The 10,784-nt window shown below is 45.2% G+C and overlaps 1 pseudogene; it reads right to left on the bottom strand.

The window, feature by feature from the left end:
* Positions 1-468: 468 nt before the first annotated feature.
* On the bottom strand, positions 469-4,766 carry LOC136620241 (pentraxin fusion protein-like; annotated as a pseudogene).
* Positions 4,767-10,784: the final 6,018 nt, after the last annotated feature.

Below are 10,784 nucleotides of genomic sequence, written 5' to 3'. Positions count from 1 at the left end.
CATTACTATGTGCACTATGGAGGCATCATTACTGTGGACGGGCATATTAATGTGTGCCCCACAAAGAGGGCACTATGAAAGTGTGCGGGATAGAAAGGGGCACTATTACTGTGTGGTGCACAAAAGGTACTGGGTGGGGTTATACGAATTGTTTGCCACAGCGTTCCTCTTTTTATGCTTTGAGAGTTGGGAGATATGCATCAGTAAGCAGTGGATGATAGCCGATGACCCCGAATCTAAGAAGCACCTGCATTAATGCAGCTCACTCTTTTCCTATCATTACTCCCCAGCGGGGTATTTGGTTAAGCTCTTGATACGTTTGCCATAGCCTTGGCTTTTTTTGTACACAGCGATATCTCAGGATCCGGTACAGATGAGCACACACAGAATTTTACGAATGGCTTCTATGTATAAGCAGAATGACGGAGACATGCTCCACTATGTGATGTTGTTATAATCATTGATCTCTTAAACCAGTTTTACGTTTCCTTTTATGGAGTAGGACAAGTCACTCCAATCGAAGATCTCGCCCTTTTGCTTTACTGTCCCCTTAAATACAGATTGAAGGGACTTTACTAAGAGAACTTTGTTCCACATGTTTAGATCTTTGATCTTTCCGACATAGCTCTGCTTTTCATCGAAGCCACCATTGAAACTGTCTTGATCTTGGCCCAAAATTACAATACCACCTGGCTGCACGGTGCCTTCCCAATGGTAGATCTTGTTTCCGGATTTCCTGCTGTTGACCCACAGTTCACAGCGGCCATACCCAGATTCCCAAGTCAGGCAGAGGTGGGTCCACTACTTACAGCTTTTAAACCTGGGGAACATTAATCCCTTCTCCTTCATGTAGAGCCCAATGCTCCCATTATATTTCAGCCATAGGTTTAGCGCATCATAATTTAAGGTGCGATAAGAAAACAAGATGGTCTCTCTGTTCTCCGAGACGTTTAAAGCCAAATTCATGCAGAGCGTAAAGGAGTTCAATCTCATTGGCTGAGCTGGAGTCAGTACGACGTAATCTGTGCTACTCTCCTCCGGGAAAAGGAAATGTCTTCCTGCAAGATCTAAAAAAACACTAATCATTACATGACACTCGGGAGAAGTCTGCGAATGGAGAGGTCAATGTCAGACTTGTGTTAGGGTGGTTTCACACTTGCGCCTTGAATACCCATGGACAAACAGCTTCATATCAGGATGGAAGCAGACAGACCCCATTATCTATAATATGGTCCCTTCTGTTTCCGCTCAGCTGCCCGGCTTTTGGACAGAAGAAATAGTGCTGCATGCAGTGCTTTTTCTTCCAGCATTTTGAGTCAGATTTGTGATAGAACCTCCAACCAGATATTTCCAAAGCAGATGTGAAACCAGCCTTACTTACTTGTTTTTAAAGGAACATCTGCACCCAGTTGTGTAACTGTAAGATAAAAAGATTATAGTGTGATTCTGATATCCTGAAACCCTCTGTGCTGCTGAAGTGACCCTCCTCATTGTTCTGTATCTCTGTCTGTGACATCTTACTAATCTCCCTTCTGATATTATCCCCCACACTGCCAACTCACTATCATCACATCAGTGGACAGGTCATTGCTCCCACAAGATCAGCCCATCTTCTGAAATACTCTGTGCTGCTAGATAACCTCCTGTGTAATTCTCTGGGACCTCCCACTTGTCTCCATTGCAATATAATACACAGGGAAATAGATAGATTTTCCGTTGATTATGGGCAGTGATTTACTTTGCTGCTCCCACCTTTTATATGAATGGCAAAATGGTTTGTCGGAGAGCAGCGGGCATATGTCTCACCAGCCCCAGCTATGTTCCTCTTATATAGATTGCAATTGGAAAGTCTTCAGACCCTTTCACTTTATTTGGATTTTGGTATGTTGTGGCCTTGTGCACATTAAAAAAATGTCAAATTTTCACCCCAATCATTCTGCACTCAATACCAGATAATGACAAAGTGACAACAGAATGTTAGAAATCTTTGTAAATTTTTAAAACATGGAAAACTACCATTTTGCATTGACATAAGTATTCACACCCTTTGATATGACACTTGAATTTTAGCTCTGGGGACTTATTATTTCTCTTGATCATCTCTGAGATGTTTCTACATCTTGACTGGAGTCATCTGTGGTAAATTCAGTTGAACATGATTTTTAAAAAGTCCCCTGTCTATATAAGGCCTTAAAGCTCACAATGCATATCAGAGCTAAAACCAAGCTATGGTTTGTGTGCAAAAATAATTCTTTGTGTTGTTCTGCGAGTATAATTGAACTGCCTGTGTCTGTTGATATGATTGTATCCTTATAAGGTCAGTATGTTATAATGCTGCTATTTGATATATAGATTATAGGTGAACTCGTGATCAGCTCATGAATTAACTATATACGATGTACTTAATAAATGTTCTCCAGAAGAAGAGCTTAGAAATATCATCTGACTGTTTCTCGTTTTTTTCTCCGATGTATCCACTAATAATTAGGCATACCTGATTGATAATTCTACGATACCTGTTGAGTATCACCTAAATTAAGTGATTACTCCAACATCTTGGTGGAGAATATGCGAATATGTGGAATGTTCTAAGGATTGTTAAGATCTTTGGACGGTAGACACCAGACAAGCATAAAGCTGCGGGCAATAAGACCCTTGAATCTTACATGTGCTTTGTTTCTTTCTGCTGTCTTGAGAAAAAGTACAATTCTCTGTTTCTATTTCACTTACTGAGTTATCAATTAGTATATTTTGTGTGAATAAATAGACAATGTCTGTACTGTTTGTAGTGTTTGTTTGTTATAGAAGCTAGATCAAAAGATTCTTAAAGTTATATAGAATTGTCTAATATTTTCCCATAATGATAAACTTAATAAATGTCCTTCAGAAGAAGATCTTGGAAACATCATCTGACTTTTTCATGTTTTCTTCTCTCGATGCATCGACTAATAATAAGGCATACCTGATTGATAAGGCTATGATACCTGTTGAGTATCGCCTGAACTAAAATGTAGACAGATAGATATGGGACTGAGGGAAATGTAGAGAGATAGATATTAGACAAAGAGATAGATAGATAGATAGATAGATAGATGGATGGACAGTGAGACTGATGGAAATGTAGAGAGATATGAGAATATTTTCCTGATACAAAGCTCCAGATCCCCTGCATAGACAAACAATCACATGGTATCATTCTTCCTACCTACAGCTACCACTAGAGGGAGCTCACTGTATATACACAGATGTCAGTATAAAGTGAGCTGCTGTGCTTCCCCTAGTGCTGGCTGTATAAATTTGTAAGTAGTGAGCTCTGCCTAGTGGTGACAGTATATAGCTGTATGTGGTGAGCTCCCCTTAGTGGTGGCAGCATGTATCTGTAGGTACTGAGCTCCCTCTATTAACCCCTTCCCGCCCCATGATGTAAGGGTACATCATGGCAGGGTGGTACTTCCCGCAAAATGACGTACCGTTACGTCATAGGAATAGCGCGAGATCATGACTGATCTCGCGCTATCCTGTAGCGGGAGCAGGCTGTCAGTGATAGCCAGCTCAAGGCTGCAGCAGCGGTGGTGCATCGGAGATGCCCCCCCCCCCCCCCCCCCCGCTGTTAACCTCTTCCCTGACGCGATCTAAGTAGATCGCGGCATGGGAAGGGTTCACAGAGGTCCCTCTGTAAAGGTCCCTCTGTAAAGTTGCCGGGCTCTCGCGATATAATCGCAGAGAGCCCGGCCTGTCGCCATGGCAACAGGAAGCCAGATACTGTGTCCTGTGTTGCCAGAGCCTATGATTGCTGTATAAGCTATAAGGCATGGCAGGGAAGTAGCCCTGCAATCTTTGGTGTACAATGTCGCATTTAGGCCACACCACATTTTACCCAATGGAATTCCCCTTTGTAGGACAAGCTGTAAAAAGCATTTGAAAGTATCCAGCCTAGCAAACAGCTCAACAGCAGGGGTCCTGGGCAACGGATCCCAACCAATTTGCTATTGATGACCTATCCTGAGGGTGGGCCATCAATAGATCAAGCGTGGATAACCCTTTTAAACGTTGAGAGTCATCATATGTTCCTCATATTCTGTATTATAGGTGCTGGACTGCGAGGTGAGACCGAACACAATGCAATTTAAAATATTTTCAGTCTTTTGGAAATTAAGGGGTGCTGCGGATAGTCCGGCACACCCCCTCCCCTGAGGAAGTGATACAAACCGTGTGTTAGGGTGTTTGGTGCCGGAGTTCAGTTCACTAAATGGGTATGTTCATACTATGTAGTGCTATCTTCTTTATCCCATAAAGTAGTTTTCTGTGTTGTTCTGCAGGGATAATTGAGCTACCCGTGTCTGTTGATACGATTATATTCTTCTAAGGTCACTGTGTTATAATGCTGCTATTTGGTATGTAGCTTATTCTGTTAACCACTGCTAGCAGACGACATATATATGCTATGGGGAGTTTACTTGGATGTGTTTGTGGGCATGCACCTCTAGTCACCACTGCAGTGTACTATTCTATATTATATATACTTTGCCATGAGCTGGAAAGGTAGAGGAAATAAATCCTTCGGAGATGTTTGGCTGGAATGCATGGGGTGCCTTTATGTGAATTCCGCAAGCGTATTTATGATGGCTTTTTACAGATATCTAATACTGCTGGCCTACATGCATGCGGTAGGATCTATTTGTAGTGTGCTAGACTACAGAACACATACAGCACACTTGTCCTGTCTCACCTGTACGTATGCCATCCTTGGATACAGAAGGTCCCATCTGTGGGAGAGACCCTGTGTCTCCCCCTTCTGCTCAAGTATTGAGCTCATCCCTGGTGTCAGCTGGCTCATCATTGGCTGACAGTCGGGTTTAATCTCACTGATGCAGAGCCCCAAGGGTGGGAAGCAGCTACACTAGTTCCTATGTAAGTGGGCGGGTAACAAGAGAGGTGATATATGGAGGAGTCAGTGAGCAGTTCGGAAGTCGTCGTCAGAGTCAGAAAGGAGGAGGACGTCAGACAGTGAGAGCGAGGAGTGCAGCACGTTTTGTCCCAAGGCCGGACGGGGTTAATACCCATTCCCTTGGTATCCTACGGCAGAAGAAGAGAAGCATCTCTCCAAGATCCACTTCTACAAAAATAGTGAGTCATAACTTTCCAGTGAAGTCAAAGCCGTGATCAGTCTTCTAGCCACTTATCCTTCTGCTTCGGTTATTCTGCAGTTTATCTAAACCAAATTCTTCAGCCAAATCTATTAGTGTGGAAAATTGTCTAGTTCATCTATCTGCAGTAAATATTATAGAGAGAGCGTTGAAGTTGAAGGGTCATCATTGCAACTGTATTCTCATCAAGTACTGTAATCCACGCTGTTCATTGCAAATCAATTCAATTAGTAAATCTGCTCAATTTACTAATTTACTGGACTTGTCTCCATTATTTCTGCGGCAATGTGGTAAGAATGTGGCGTCACCGTGACAAGGACTAGGCCTACGACCATGTGCACAGTAAGTGTATTGGGGTGTTTCATATTCATGTGGGCAAGCAATGTGTATGTGGGGCTCACATGGATCTGTCTGTAGACATCCATATTCTGGCATCGCTTTAGTAAATTACATTTTGTGCATTTTATTATAACAAGTTCCGGGATACAAGGGGAGGCCTCTTTTATGCATGTGACAGACACATTTATACCTGTGGTGGCGAACCTATGGAATGTGTGCCAGGAAGTGCACACAGAGCCCTCTCTGCTGGCACACGCTCCAACGGCTGCTCATCACGATAGTAATTACGAGCCAAGGTGCCGCGGCTCCCCAGCCTGTAATCACGCAACGGGACTATTAGTCACGATGATCCCTCTGCACACTCTGACGTCAGTGCCTGCCACCCGGATACTATTCTCCTTAGTTCCGCAGGAGAGGAGAAGGGCAAAAGCTTTCCGGTTGCACACATTTCCGATAGTATGTGTACCTGTAGCAATGCCAAGAAGAGGAGGTGCAGCACTGACTGCAAGGAGGACATAAGTGTATGGGTTGGGGAGCTATTACTACTGGGGCTAATGTTACTACTGGGGCTACCGTGGGGCTACTATTACTACTGGGGCTACCGTGCGGCTAATGTTACTACTGGGGCTACCGTGGGGCTAATGTTACTACTGGGGCTACCGTGGGGCTAATGTTACTACTGGGGCTACCGTGGGGCTAATATTACTACAGGGGCTACTGTGGGGTTAATGTTACTGGGGCTACTGTGGGTTTTATATTATTACTGGGCTACTGTGGTGTTAATATTACTACTAGGGCTACTGTGAGGTTAATATTACTGGGGCTACTGTGGGGTTAATATTACTAGGGCTACTGTGGGTTTTATATTATAACTGGGGTTACTATGGGCTTAATATTACTACTGGGGCTACTGTGGGGTTAATATTATTACTGGGGCTACTATGGGTTTAATATTACCACTGGGGTTACTGTGGGGTTTATATTACTACTGGGGCTACTGTGGGGTTTATATTACTACTGGGGCTACAGTGTGGTTAGTATTGCTACTGGGGCTACAGTGGGGTTAGTACTACTGGGGCTACTGTGGGGTTATTATTATTACTGGGGCCACTGTGGTGGTCCCTTTTACTACAGGGGCCACTGTGAAGGTCACTATTACTACTGGGGCCACTCTGAAGGTCACTATTACTACTGGGGTCACTGTGGGGGGGGGACTATTACTACAGAGGCCACTGTGGGGATCACTATTGCTACTAGGGGGCACCGTGGGGGGCACTATCACTACTGAGGCCACTGTGTGGGTCACTGTTACTAGTGAGAGCTCTGTGGGGTTCACTTTTACTACTGAGGCCAATATGGGGGACACTGTTACTAGTGAGGCTACTCTGCATGTGGCAGCATACCTCAAGCCAACTTAGGGTATGTCTACATGTGGCAGAAATGCCGTAGAATGTCTGCAGTGGAAATTTTCTGTGGCAAATTCCGTAGCGTTTCCACATCCAAAAAATTGTCAAAATCCGGCACTATTGCTACTCCAGCTAGGAACAAAAACACAGGGTGTTCCTCCCTGTCTATTTTGAAGTGGCCCTCTTCTTTTTATAATGACGTAGGTAAAAATCATACCTCGTGATAAGCCCCGCCCCCTGACATGTTGGCATTTTGCTATAAATAAATAGGTTTTGGGTTGCAATTTGGGCACTCAGTCTCTAAAAGATTCACCATCTCTGCTCTATACTAATGTGTTATAAAACATCTATTTAAATTTACTAACTGGTGAACTGGGGTACTGAAATGTGTCGGACATGTGCAATGTGGCGCTTTTTTTCTTAAATTCCACGCTCTGTATTACACATGGACAGCGTTTAATACGCAGCCTATACAAATGTATAGTGTACACTCTGCGTGGGTACAGAGAAAAATAGAGTATACTGCAATCTATTTGTCATGTGTATCTACATGCAGTGTCTACATGCCGGTGTGTATGGATCAATGAAAGATTTTCAACGCCGGATGAAGTGTGGGAATGATGTGGAAGGTACAGTTTGGCGAGAGGAGGACGCCTACTCCTCCGCCACGCCTGTCGTCCAATCTGGGGGTGTGGGAGAACTGCAGGTCATCATAGGACAATGCAGCGGGGAAGGTAGAATCGGACTGCTGTATCCAGGTTTCGGTTAGGGCGAGCAAGTTGAAGTGTTTGGTTTTGGATAGTTGGGAGGTGGTTGCATGTGGATTGGTAGTTCCATAGGGCGCATTTGAATGGGGCAGGGAGGGGTACAGTGTGGGCATGGGGTGGGGGATATGTCCCCTGTGGCTAAGAGTAGCAGGGTAGCGAGGGTGAGGATGTGGTTAGGGGATATGTATGGGTGGCTGAGGTGCTTCTTGGTGGTATGGGGGTTTGAAGGCGTCTGAGGAAGGTGAAAAGTGCATGGAAGCTGTGGATGGGTGAGGAGAGGAGGGAGAGGCTAATGTGGATGGAGTGTGTTGACACAAAATCACATGGCAACATCCTTCCTACCTGCAGACAATCCACCTTCCCCAGGGGAGCTCACCACACAGAACTCTATAATAACTCAGTATAAAGCTGCTGTGCTCCCCCAAATGGGGGCTTTATATAGCTATATGTGTTGACTTCCACCTACTAGTGGTAGTATAGAGCTATATGTAGTGAGCTTCCCTTAGTCGTGGCAGTATATATTTGTAGGTACTGAGCTCTCTCTAGTGTTGGATGTATAATATTTAAGTAGGTAGCTCACCCTAGTGGTAGTTGTATAAATCTGTATATAGAGAGCTCCCCCTAGTGTTGGCTGCATTTATCTGCACAAAGTTAGCTCCCACTTTTAGTGGCTTTATATATCTGTATACAAGGTACTTTCCTAGTGTTGGCTGTATAAATCTGTATACAGTGAGCTCCCCCTAGTGGTGACTGTATATATCTGTGTACAGTCAGCTCCATGCAAGTGGTGGCTGCATATGTCTGCATACAGTGAGCTCAGCCTATAGGTGGCTGTAAATATCTGTATATGTAGCAGTGAGCTCCCCCTAGTGGTGGCTGCAGTAAGATAGAATAAAGCAGGTACTATTACTTCTAATAGTAAGACATTGCAAACTTAGACTAGCCAGTCTTAAAATGCGGCAGATTTATCATAGTGACTTATACTGACAGATAGCCATTGGATATTTGGACTATTGAACCAAACTTTATACCACCTATTAGTTGGCTTAGTTTAGGCTAAAATTTGCATGAAAATTTGTTTGGTGCACAATGTCATATTTAGGCCACCCCATCTTTTCCACAAAAGAACACCCCTTTGCAGGAAGAGTTGTAAAAAATGTCTGAAAGACATATTAAATATGGTACCCGAATGTACCATGTAAATGGATTGTCAGTGAGTAGGTGTGACCACCACTACAGGGAAGTACCCCTCTGCCAGGACAAAAACTTACACCCTGTAGCGGGAAGGGGTTTAAAAAAACTTTTTTTCATTTCGGACAACTCTCCTAATGATGATTTGGATGACCAAGGATCTTATTGGTAGGCACCTGTAAGAAGTTATGTGTCCAGCTCCTTACCAGTAGTAGACTAAGATCCCTTGGGTAGGGACTTGTCCAATTAACCATTTAGATCTGAAAACCCAGTGTGATCAGGAAATCACATTTAAAAATAAGTCTGTCACCTGATTTTGGGCAACCAAGTGAATATGGAGAGTATAATCATGCCTTTTTTATTTTCCACTGTAACTCTTCTCGCCTGATATAGCCCAGTCTTTTGGTTGGGCACTATATGAAAAGAAGGGTGGCACCATTTGATGGGCATTCCCACTGTGCCTGTATCCCTACCCATGGCAGATGAAACCCCGGCTAGAGAAGTCTTGCATGCTGTGACTCTTTCCTGACCGGAATGGCTTATGCGTATAACGTCACTCCGGGCGGCAAAGAGTCACAACTTCACTTAAGTTGCTAGGTAAGGGTGTTTTTAGGCTGAGGTCACAGGGGACGTATTCCCAGCGGAAATCTTGCGGTCTTGCCGCAGCAAAAAAAAACGAGATTTCCGCCAGGAAAGGGCTGCTTCAAAACCCGTAGCACCCGCGGGTTTTCGAGCGGCTTGAACGCATGCTTTTCCATTGCAGGCGGCACTCCCATAGAGGAGAGCACGGCCACAACGCAAAAAAAAAAGAATGCACATGCTCTGACCGGGAAATCCACGCCGCAATGCCGTGACAGATTCACCGTCCTGTGTGGACGATATTTTTGACAAATCTCGTCCACGTGACTGGCTAATCATGGCATTAGCGGCCGCAGGCGGATTTGCCACGGCAAAATTCCGCAAGGAATTTCCGTGGCAAATCCGCCCCGTGTGACCCCAGCCTTACACTAGCCAAGAATCACCCAGTTGTAACAAGTGGTGATCAAATCTTGTCAAAACTAAGCCAAGCTTAATTCTGGGGTCTGACAGACTGTCATTCTCATGAAGGATTCCTCTGTCGGGCTACACCATGATCTTAAAGCAGAACTATTAGGCTACAGCAGGACAGAGGATTCTCTAGACCAGTGATGGCGAGCCTTTTAGAGACCGAATGCCCAAACTGCAACCTAAAACCCACTTATTTATCGCAAAGTGCCAACACGTCAGGGGGCGACGTATCACGACGTATGATTTTACCCCCGTCGTTCTAAATAGGACAGGGCCGCTTCAAAATACACAGGGTGCAAATTTTGACTGCTTTTTGCATGCGGAAATACTGCAGAATGTCCTCAGTGGAAATTTCTGTGGGAAATTCTGCAGCATTTTCGCATGCAAAAAGCAGTCAAAATCTGCACACTGACTATTTTGAAACAGCCCTGCCCATTTCCATCACATGTAAACATACCCCAGCGGTAATAGTGACCCCCACAGCGATAATAGTGACCCCCACCACACAGCAGCCCCAGCGGTAATAGTGACACCCCCCCCCAGCAGCCCCAGGGTTAATAGTGACCCCCACCCCACAGCAGCTCCAGCGGTGATAGTGACCCCCACCCCACAGCAGCTCCAGCGGTGATAGTGACCCCCACCCCACAGCGGATACAGCGGTGATAGTGACCCCCACCCCACAGCGGCCCCAGCGGTAATAGTGTCCCCCACCCCACAGCGATAATAGTGACCCCCAGCGGCCCCCCAGTGCATTAGGGACACCCCCCAGTGCATTAGGGACACCCCCCAGTGCATTAGGGACACCCCCCAGCGGCCCCCCAGTGCATTAGGGACACCCCCCAGCGGCCCCCCAGTGCAGTAGTGACACCCCCCAGCGGCCCCCCAAT

The sequence above is a fragment of the Eleutherodactylus coqui genome, chromosome 3 (genome assembly GCF_035609145.1).
Source record: "Eleutherodactylus coqui strain aEleCoq1 chromosome 3, aEleCoq1.hap1, whole genome shotgun sequence".
Classification (NCBI taxonomy): domain Eukaryota; kingdom Metazoa; phylum Chordata; class Amphibia; order Anura; family Eleutherodactylidae; genus Eleutherodactylus; species Eleutherodactylus coqui.
The sequence above is the reverse complement of the archived record's forward strand: the minus strand, read 5'-3'. Positions and strand labels throughout refer to the sequence as shown.